The sequence below is a fragment of the Sinohyriopsis cumingii genome, chromosome 2 (assembly GCF_028554795.1).
Source record: "Sinohyriopsis cumingii isolate HCF-2022 chromosome 2, ASM2855479v2, whole genome shotgun sequence".
In the NCBI taxonomy this organism is placed as follows: domain Eukaryota; kingdom Metazoa; phylum Mollusca; class Bivalvia; order Unionida; family Unionidae; genus Sinohyriopsis; species Sinohyriopsis cumingii.
In genome coordinates, this window is record NC_142962.1 from 79,448,681 (window position 1) to 79,459,625 (window position 10,945).

Here is a 10,945-nt window from a genome sequence, read left to right on the forward strand (position 1 = left end):
CTGGTTTCATTGATGACACTGTGATAATCAAGGTAGCGTTCTGCGTTGTATTTGCAGCAACACGTTGCACCGCAACATAAATTTCATGTACGACGCGACGCATCTCAGTACCAAGTGTTCATTAGAATTCAACATCGGTGTCGTAATATATGTCACTGATGTCTTCAATAGGTTCATTCATTAATTCGCTCTTATGTGTTTCGGTCCATGATGCCATTGTTGAGTAATCGCTGACAAATCGATGTGGCCTCATTAAAGACTTCTGATGCATTAATACTAACACGAATTGATCTTACCAGTGTTTCCGGTCGATCGTTGCGGTCACACTGTCCATCCGTGGGCCTTCACGTTTCTTAAATTGTTCTTTTGGCAACCATTTTTTGGTTCTTATATCCATTCAGATCGTTCTTTCTCTGTGCGAAATTTATGCCCAGGTTGTTGCTCAAGCCAACTTCGTCATTTCTCTTTCAGATTTGGCTTGTTTCGTTTTTTTTCTTTTTTTTTTTTTTCTTTTTTTTTTTGTCGTAGAGCAGGTGATACACGTTTTGGCTGGTGTATAGTTGCACGTTTTTTCTTCTTTTTGTGTAGCTGGATGCATGTGTTATTTCAAGCTAATAATCAGTCTAACCCACAAATCTTAGTAGTAGTAGTAGTAGTAGTAATAGTAGTAGTAGTAGTAGCAGTAGCAACACTAGTAGCGATAGTTGTTTCACTGTTTACATATGAACACTCCTTGTACTATTTCGAACATTTGTATTACCATATAGTTAAGGGGTAAGAGAGCACATCTTCACAATTTCCAAAATTATTATTACCAAGCAAAACAAGGAAGTATCAAAATTAGTTAAGCAATCAAAATTTCAGATATACAATATTTGCAAAGGATGCCTAACTTTATCAAGGGAAATAATAATTAATCATATTGTATTAGACGAACTAGTTCTTTGCAAACAGGATGACATTAAGGGAGAGGACATTAACTGTATGTTCTATGAGAAACAGTCATTTTCGTACAGCGAAAAAAGTGACGTTTGCAAATTTTAAACGATTTGTAAGACCATAAGAGCGAAAAGGTATAAAGTGTGTATTTTTAAGTGGAACAAATATGATGAATCACTGATCAGTTGGGAGTCAGCAGAACTCATTATTCCAAAGAAATATGTGATGCAGTGCATCTAGATACCACTCGTTGTGCTATGTAACCACATTGCCGCACTGCGACGACATCTTAGCTCTCTTTGCATATGGACTGATAAGATTACATATTTAGGCATGTATGATTTACTTCTTTAGGCAGGTAACATTTACTTATTGAGGCATGTAAGACTTACTTATTTGGGCATGTACGATATACTTATTTAGGCTTGTACGATTTACTTATTTAGGCATGTACGATTTCATTATTTCAGTGTGTAAAATTTAATTATTTTTGCATGTAAGGTTTACTTCTTTCGACGAGTAAAGAAGGGAAACTTGCAATACTACTAAATTGTCTCAAAGCGCATGTATGCAACTCTTTTTAAGCTTTCTGTTTCAAACCTTTTAAAGGACACGAGTCTTAAAGATTGTACCCATGATAACTAAAGCATTAAAAGACGACCTTTCTTCTCGTATTGATGGACCGCTCCGGTGGCCTTAGTGGTTAGAGCGTCCACTTCAGATACAGGAAGTCACGGGTTCGAACCCTGGCTGAGTCATACCAAAGACTTACCAAAATAATGTTGCTAGCAGCTGCTAGAGGTTATTGTTAGGACTGATCGGCCTGGTGTCAGGATAATGTGACTGGATGGGGCATGATGATATATGTCTACGGCATGATGTCCCAGTGCTATACATCACTATAAACTGTCACTCTGCAGACATCGCAGAGATATGACTGGAAAACTGTTAAAGCCACGTTAAAAATCCAAATCTCTCTCTCTCTCTCTCTCTCTCTCTCTCTCTCTCTCTCTCTCTCTCTCTCTTTGATGGAAGAAGCAGACTTGTATAGATGAAAAACCCACACCTGCTTGATGCATAGAATACTTTTGCTTCAAATAGATTATCTGAACAGCTTCTCCTGCTATAACCACTTTTTTATTATTTTCAAAAAGCAAAAGTATTACTTTGTTTCCTAACAAAAACAAATAATAGTAGCGGAACCTTCGCGCTTTTTTTTTGCAAACGTAATGCTTGTCTATTTTATTCTAAAGACTCTAAACACCGTTTATAAACCAGAGAGTTTCAGAGGTGAAAGATTCGTCAAGTGTTAGTTTTTATGTGATACGTTGTCATTTCTTGTAAATTGTTACGAAGGATGTTGACTTTGTGAAATTGCACCTTAACTTGGTCATTTATCAAAACTATAATTTACAGCTTTGGAAAAGAAAGGGGGAAAAATGAGATAGTACAACGTAATGTATCCTTTAACAACGGAGGAAAACTAAGTTAGACTTTACCTTTCAGTTTTCCTATCTTGTTATTACTCTAATCTGTGATAATGACACAATATTAAAAACCACCGAATTTGTAATTAAACGAAATAACCTTGCAATTCTCTGTATGAATAATGTAAGAGTTATCTCCCGTAGATAAACCATCACAACGCAGCCCATCTACAATCACGCGAAAATGGATACTTATCCGCATATAAACAAAAACACAGAAATACCCCAAAATTAATCAATCAAAATATTATTCTTTCTTAGTGATATTTACATGCATAAATAAATATATACATATTTCATACTTTAAACTTCTTTTCAAATGAAAGCTTTTGCCTCCTCATTTTTTTTTGTTGAAAAAGTATCCATCAGGTTTCAGCAATGTACGAAAATGAACATACAAGCTTACACGCAAAACACCAGCATCCAAGAAACCCAAAATTATATCTATGGCAGTTTTAATAAGCTTTGTGGTGTTGTTTTGTTTTTAAAATACGCAATCACATATCACATTTCACAGATGGTCATTTCATTCATTCATTCATTCATTCATTCATTCATTCATTCATTCATTCAGTAAAGTTTGTACGTAGAAATTGTGTATATATTATAAGTGTCCTTTCAACGTGTGTGCGCTTTCAAGTCGGCATCATTTGCAATTTTGTTTTGCATGGTAATAATATTGGGCTATACTAGCAACTAAATTTTGTAAAGTATAAGTTACACTGCGTGATTTGCAATATTAAAATAAATGTCTCAACGTCGTTTCAGTACTATAGAAAAGACAGAAATAGCACGTTTCTGTCGGCAATCTACATACGCAATAAAGCTGTGTAAACCAAAACCGCTTATTTTAAACACTCCACGCCTTCCAATTTATCTTATTAAATACATTAAGGATGAACACAGCACAAAGCTTAGTCTGATTGGACTCAGTGAAAAGTCCATGGAGTTTGTCGGTGTATTTGGAAAAGAAAATATGTTTGTCAATGTCATAAAAATGTATAAATGACTGAGTGGGTATATAACTTCCCAACATCACCACCCAGCCCAACTATATGCGATTAGTAAACATTATAGCTTAAAGTCAGCGATTTAACATTCAAGTTCGGTGGTTTCTTCCACATTCAAGCCCAAGATCGTTATTTATTTATTTATTTATTTATTTATTTATTGGAAATTGTTACACAGTGAAACTAATGCAAGAAAAACGTCAAATGGTATATGGAACTTTTGGTACATCTGATAAATAAGCCCTTTGTAGTGTTTAATGGTTGAATATGAAACTGATGACAAATGTACATGTAGTGACCTAAATGTGAATGTTAATTATCTAGCTTGTGTGTCGTAAGGTTATAAATAGAATATAACAGCAGTTTAAAATGCAACTGCTGACATAATCAGAATGTGTACTTAGGTAATAATCTTTTTTAGAAATAATTGTAATCGTTTATGTACTTTAATACCTTTTGAATTTTAATCTAGTATTATAGCACTTTCAGGACAAAACTTGCTTGTTTGTACAGAATAAGTACATTATACCACGTTTTTAAAATTAGGATCTGATACACTGCTTCGTTGATCTCCATTACGGATCAAAAGCGTTTCTGTTCAACTTTGTACAAGCAAACATAATTAAACGTTTCTCTCTGGCTCAAACTCAAAATTTAGTTTGAAATGGGACGAGCATATACACTTGGTGTGATAGTCCCAGATCTAGACATACTTTCTTAAATCTTCATGTCAAAAATTATGTCTTGTTGATCGAGAATGGTACACACCATTCGCAACATCTTCTGCTCTTTACAACTTTTCGTCTTGCTCAGACTGTATCTGCAGATTAAAGTCAGGTAAAAAAAAAAAAGCAAAAACTACGTTAATTTGCGGTTAGTTAACATCAAGCAGGCGTGTTTTGATCTCATCTTTTTAGAGGTGTTGACGTCATCGATACTATGTCGTCATAATGCAAGTGAAACCAAAATGACCCGAAGACCGTATACAACTAAGTTCTTCTTGCAACATTATTCCTGACATAAATTTTAGGTTTCTTGGCTTTAAAATTCACAGTGTTAAAAGCCGAAGCAGGCCAGGTAAACAAGGCTAGAGATTCGGAAGTAATCGTATCGATAATTTCCGATTTGGGAACTTTTTGACAAACGAACATAAAAAGAATTTATCCTCATAATCAAGACCTGAACGTTGGAAATAACTTTTCTTCTTCAATAAAGTACTTGCACACTGAAGTTTAATGTAATTTCTGAAATATCCAAATGAAGAATCGTCATTGAATCGTTGTGATCTCAATAAGAATATCACGTAATAAGAACGACTTGCAGATTACCTCAATTTGTAAACCCGAGCTTGTATTACTTGTTGGGGGGTTGGGGGTTGAAGGGGACAGGTTTTGGATGGGTAGCATGGTAAAGAAAACACTGACAATTCATGTATATTGCCCATTCGGAATATACTTTTCCGTTTCTGTTAATTCGTTAGAGAAACCTCAGTGTAATTCTTCACCATTAATAACAATATTCGGAACTAATTTTATTGACAAGTCACCATATGTAGGCGGAGGGGGACAAAGTTACAATCGGAACAATGTCGGCATAGCTGTCGAAACATATGTGGTACCACTGAGGAAGACAAATCACTAAACCCTTCGAATTTATGTACATTCATGGAACTACATTCGAGGTTATTACTCAACTTGTTGGAAAAGACCGAGAGATGTCCAGGCCCCCAGCCTCATTCGGAACACCTCATGACATTTCTAATAATTGCATCTCAACAGCACTTCGATGGAGTGGCGCTACACAAGTTCAGGGAAAAGATATCTTGAATGACATGAGGAGAATGTTTATTGGCCAAAGAATATGTAATTTCATTCGAACGCAATAGTTGTGTGCGACTGGTTTTGTTTAGTACATGTATATGCAATGGTGGCTACTGTAGTATTTCTAACGTTTTTCAGTTGCGGTGGCCTACTTTGCCATTCGTCGCTATACAACAGAGAGAGTGCCTGGGGGGAAAGAAAAGACGTGAAATGAAAACTAGACTCTCCACATTTAGGGACGTTAGTAGGCGCTGAAAGTGTAGACAAAGATTAAATTTAATTAATAATGAAAACACTGCATGTAAATTCATATCTTTTAGATAAAGAATACTAAAATTACATCGGTCGGAAAAAACTTAAATTAATTTTATACAAGCCTGGCATCTTCTGACGTCACGCAAATTATGACGTCATAATGTCAATGACATCATTACTTCCTCAAGGGATGAGATCAAAACATATCTGACTAATGCAAGCAAATTGTTCTTTTGTCAGAATGAATCTGCAAAGTCTATATGTGTACAGAGTCTGGGCAGGCCTTGACCAACATGTCTCCATTTTAATTTGAACGTCCTTTGCCTTTTCCGTCGCATGCTAGAAATAAAATTAAAACCTTGGATGTAAATAATGGCTATTTTGAACTGCTGTTGTTATTGCGTCATAGTAACCTCAGTGACGTTAGAACGATTCGACGACGTACAGTCACTAATAACAATGTATGCAGTAATTTAGGGTGTCGGAAAATGGATTTTTTCTCCATTTGTTTTTGCATTCAAATGTTCAAGGATTACTTTCATAATTAAACGAATTTCATTGATGGTTAAAACGTTGCGACACATTTTTGTCGAGTCTGTCTTTAATCAAGAAGATCTATTCGTATTTTACCAGATGTTCGTCCCCCTAAAACACCAGTTAGGGAGGTATCACTACGATTACTGTCGAATCTCGAACAGAGATTAGAAGTTATTCCGCTTGCATCGGATAGAAGCGAGGATTTCCAAATGCCTCCATTTGAATATATACGTTTGAATAGCGGCCATGTCTCTTGATTTTAATATTTTCTGGCTACCTAATACATTCAAAAATATTTATCGAGCTTCACTACGGTTAAAAATGTTCAACACCATTAGTTCGGTTATGATTTCGGCGTGTTTATGCATAAATGCTCGTATTTAGTGTTGACGTGTTTGTGTATTAATCTAATTTCCTGCAAAGTTGAAATTACAATGTGTCCAAATATATCTCTTCAGCGGGGTCCTTGAAACTATAATTAATCATATCTGATAATCTAAATGCCTGTTTAAAAGTCAAACGAATCGCCTATCCAGTGCCTTTTTGAAGTAAGAAAAAGAACTATAAAGTTTCAACTCTCTTTTCAAAACAACTACATAGCCTCGAGGGTGCGTTCTTGTGGAACACTTCGCCTTTGTTACTCTCCCTAATTGACCTTGTATATATCAGTATCATTAACGTAAAATTTCAAAGGAAAAAATTGTAATTGAAAAGCAACAAGGACATATAGCAAAAAAAGTAGTCAGTTAGTGTCGTATTTCGCAAACATGAGTAAAGTTTATACAAAAATGAACAGGCATGCCAGTGTGATTATATATGCTTGTTTAGAGTGTAAAACACAAGGACATATGTTATAATTCTAAGTAGATCACATAGACATATATCACTTGCACACAGATGGAAGAGTAATAAATTGTAAATTATAAATAATAATGTACCTGATTTTGATTGTATACGGTGTGTGTGTGTGTGTGTGTGAGAGAGAGAGAGAGAGAGAGAGAGAGAGAGAGAGAGAGAGAGAGACTTTGATTTATAACGTAGCTTGAACAATTGTTCAGTCATGTCGCTACGATGTCTGCAATGTGGCAGTTTATAGTGATGCCTAGCACCGGGACATCATGCCGCAGACATGTAGCATGATGTTCCACCCAGTGACATTATCCTCACACCAGACCGACTGGTCCTAACACTAACCTCTTAATGCTGAGCGCCAAGTGAGGCAGATGTTAGTACCATTTTTATAAGGCTTTGATATGACTCGGCCTGAGATCGAACCCTCGACCTTCCGCATCCAAGACCAACACCCTAGGCCACCCGAGTGGTGTGATTGTATACAAAGTATCTCATTAAATATGTACATGTATGTTTAAATTATATCATAGAAAATGTTCGGCATATAGTACGTATGTCAATGACAATTCGTACGTGATATAAAGTTCGAGAAAGTGATAAGCATAGCTGCAAAATAAAGAATTAAAATAACTATCGAATTTCGATCAAATTTAATCAAAAAGTAAATATTCAGGACACAAGGTTAATACACTAAAGTACTGTATTTAGAAGAAAAAGAACATATATTAAAATATATTTGGCAATGAACATTATATGCACTCAACAAAGCAGAACAAGTAAATTCAAAATTTAGTAATAAATTGTCAGCAAGAAGTAGGGAAATTTTCTTTTTTTTAATAAAATCATAATTAGAACACGCAACTGTCATAATAATTCTTTCTCCGTTTTTCAACATTTAGGAAAATATTTCTTTTATTTGAGAGCCCAGATAAAAAGGATAAATATAATTATCTGGTGGGATACTGAGAAGGACTAATAGATCTCAAATGAAGTGTCTATAGATTTAAGAATAATGCATCATTTTGTGATGCATGCTTGTACTCAGTATAAAAGGCATTCGATCGAAATCCACTAATACCTCTATTCACTAACTTCAATTTACACAGATTTGTACTGGTTGTAATTATGAAAAACCATAATGTCTGACATGTTCGATTAGTTACATCGTGCAAAGTGGAAATCTGATACAATATTCAAAGTTTTAATGATCAAAATGATATCATTGAGGCAATAGCAACCATAATTAAAATATTCTTCGTTAAGTCTTTACTCAGAGTACAATTCCAAAGTAAATTAAAGTGCACCCTGCACTGGAGATATGAATACCACGTGAATATTAATGAAGCGTCTATCGATCCTGTTAGTAAGTTATGAAATGACTATCGAATAGTTTAAAACGTTTTTTAAGGTCAGTTGCTATTTCATTTAAAACGTCACTTGCCTTAAACAGCCACTTGTTCAAGATCGATAACTAAATTATTTTCTACCTGTTCAAGTCCTATACACAAAATTATTGTCCACTGGTTTAAGTCCACTAAGCTAAATTATTGCCCACTTCTTCAAGTCCTGTAAACTACGTTAGTGTCAACTTGATCATGTCTTATAAATTACATTATTGTCCACTTGATCATGTCTTATAAATTACATTATTGTCCACTTGATCATGTCTTATAAAGTAAAGTATTGTCCACTTGATCATGTCTTATAAATTACATTATTGTCCACTTGATCATGTCTTATAAATTACATTATTGTCCACTTGATCATGTCCTACAAGCTAAATTAAATTATTGTCCACTTGATCATGCCCTATAACTTACATTAATGTCCATTTGTTCAAGTCCTATAAGCTAAATTAGTGTCCATTTATTCAAGTCATATAGGCTAAAGTGTTGGTCACTTGTTCAAGTCATATAAGCTATGTTATTGTCCACCTATTTAAGTTCTATAAGTTATATTATTTTCCTCCTGTTCAAGTCCTATAAACTACATTATTGTTCACATGTTCAAGTCCTATAGTCTAAATTAATGTCCACCTATTTAAACCATGTAAGCTACATTACTTTCCACTTGTTCAAGCCTGACCAACTACGTGAATGTGGATATGTTCAAGTATTATATACTGCATAATTGTCCACTTGTCCAAGTCATATAAGCTACATTATTGTCCACTGTTACATATATTTGATTTAATTTATATTTAATTTAATTTGTGTTTGATTTGATTTGATTAGTTATGGGTTTTGGAGTTCTTTTTCTTTTCATGTCAATGTAATGTAATTTTGTTTACTAGGAAATTGATATTTTCCAGAAAATTCGGTTTGACCTGAGTTTTTCCTTAGATACCTAATAATAAAAAACTGTTTCTATTTTTGACTTAGTTCCTGGCCTTGATTAAGGGCCAAGTAAACGACTTTTATTCTCGGAGTAAATTGATTGGTTCTTATCAAGGACATACAGGGGCTACGTGACTTTTTATATGCAAACGTGATCAAGTGATCCTCTATTTCGCAATTAGACATTTCCAAAATTGCGAAATACTTAGTATTAATAATGATGTTTAGATAGAGAGATCTCAGAGATTTTTTTGGCTTTTAAACACTTGACGTCAAGTTGTTTTCCTCTGTTGTGACAAGTTTTGAGTTTTTGAGTTATATGTTAATTTTTCTTCAGATTATTTGGATTCTGAAATTATTTCGTTTCTCTGGAAATAGTATTGTATTCATACAAATTCTTGAACAAGGACATTTGTTACAAATTTTATTTGGATTTCCAAAACCGGAGGATTAATTATTGTGTTTCTACAAGGAACTGTAGTCTTCAAAGCAGTACAGGTTAAAGTATAGGTCACCGCCTTCCATCTTGGATTCTTCATCGGGACTCGAACTTGAAATCATTAGAACATTTTATTATTAGGACTTTTAAAATATTATTCGTGGATTATTTCTGGATTATTTTTGGATTTGATTCTTAAAACCGTAAGTTCATATTTTTTCATTTTTACCGAATTTTTCCAGGGAAATAAATTATTATATTTTTAAAGGCTTGTTGTTCTCACTCTTTCTTGTGTTACTGTTTATTAGAGCCTAAACACTTAAGATAAGAACACTTGTTTATGTTATAAAAGCTCCGTTACTAAAACGTTCCTAAAGAATAACCTTGTCTTAGGCGACGTCATAAGACTGGTTAGACAACAGACAATATCAATTCGGTAAATGTTTTCTGCAATAGAATCTTACAAGACACTACAGATTTTTGTTTTATATCAAGCGTCCGTCATCAAGAGTGAAATCTCGAAGTTTTTTACTTTACCTTACTGACACATGCACATGTTACCTTATTCAATATTGAAAGGTAGACATAAAAACCAATAATAATGAAAAGAAAAGTTTCCTAATTAAGTATTCTATAAACTCTTTGGGTACCAAACTCAAACTAAGTTTAAAGTAAAAAATATGAAACAAATGTTGGAATCTTGAACAAGAATAAAGTTATTATCATGGGAATGTTTAGGTTTTCTTAATTTTGGCCTATGCCGAATATAAATTACAAAATATATTCAGATTGCTGTATCTGTCTGGGGGAGGGGATTAAGTTCAACTTTAGTTTGAATATCTTGTTCGGAACGAATGATCTCATTTTAGTTTCAACAAACAACAATTGTAAAATAAAAATTGTGGCTGATAAACTTTATTACTACCATTATGTGTCAATGTTTTCATATGCAGCTAACGCTGACATTTGAGACTGATATCAGTGCCTCAATCAGTCCACCTTAGTTAGATGTCTTATATAAAACGTTATCTGCCAATAACATGAACTTTATATTCTATTTACCTTTCAATAGGGATGAACCTTTCATTTCTATCTTTGACACATACAAATGAAACTAATTTCGGGGGTTTGCTCTTATCTACATAATTTTAATACGTTTTATGCATGACATATATTAATATTCAAATTATATGATCATAATAACAACGTTTACGCATACCAATACCAACATGACTGACCCACACCTCTTTAGCATTCGAAAGCGAGATAA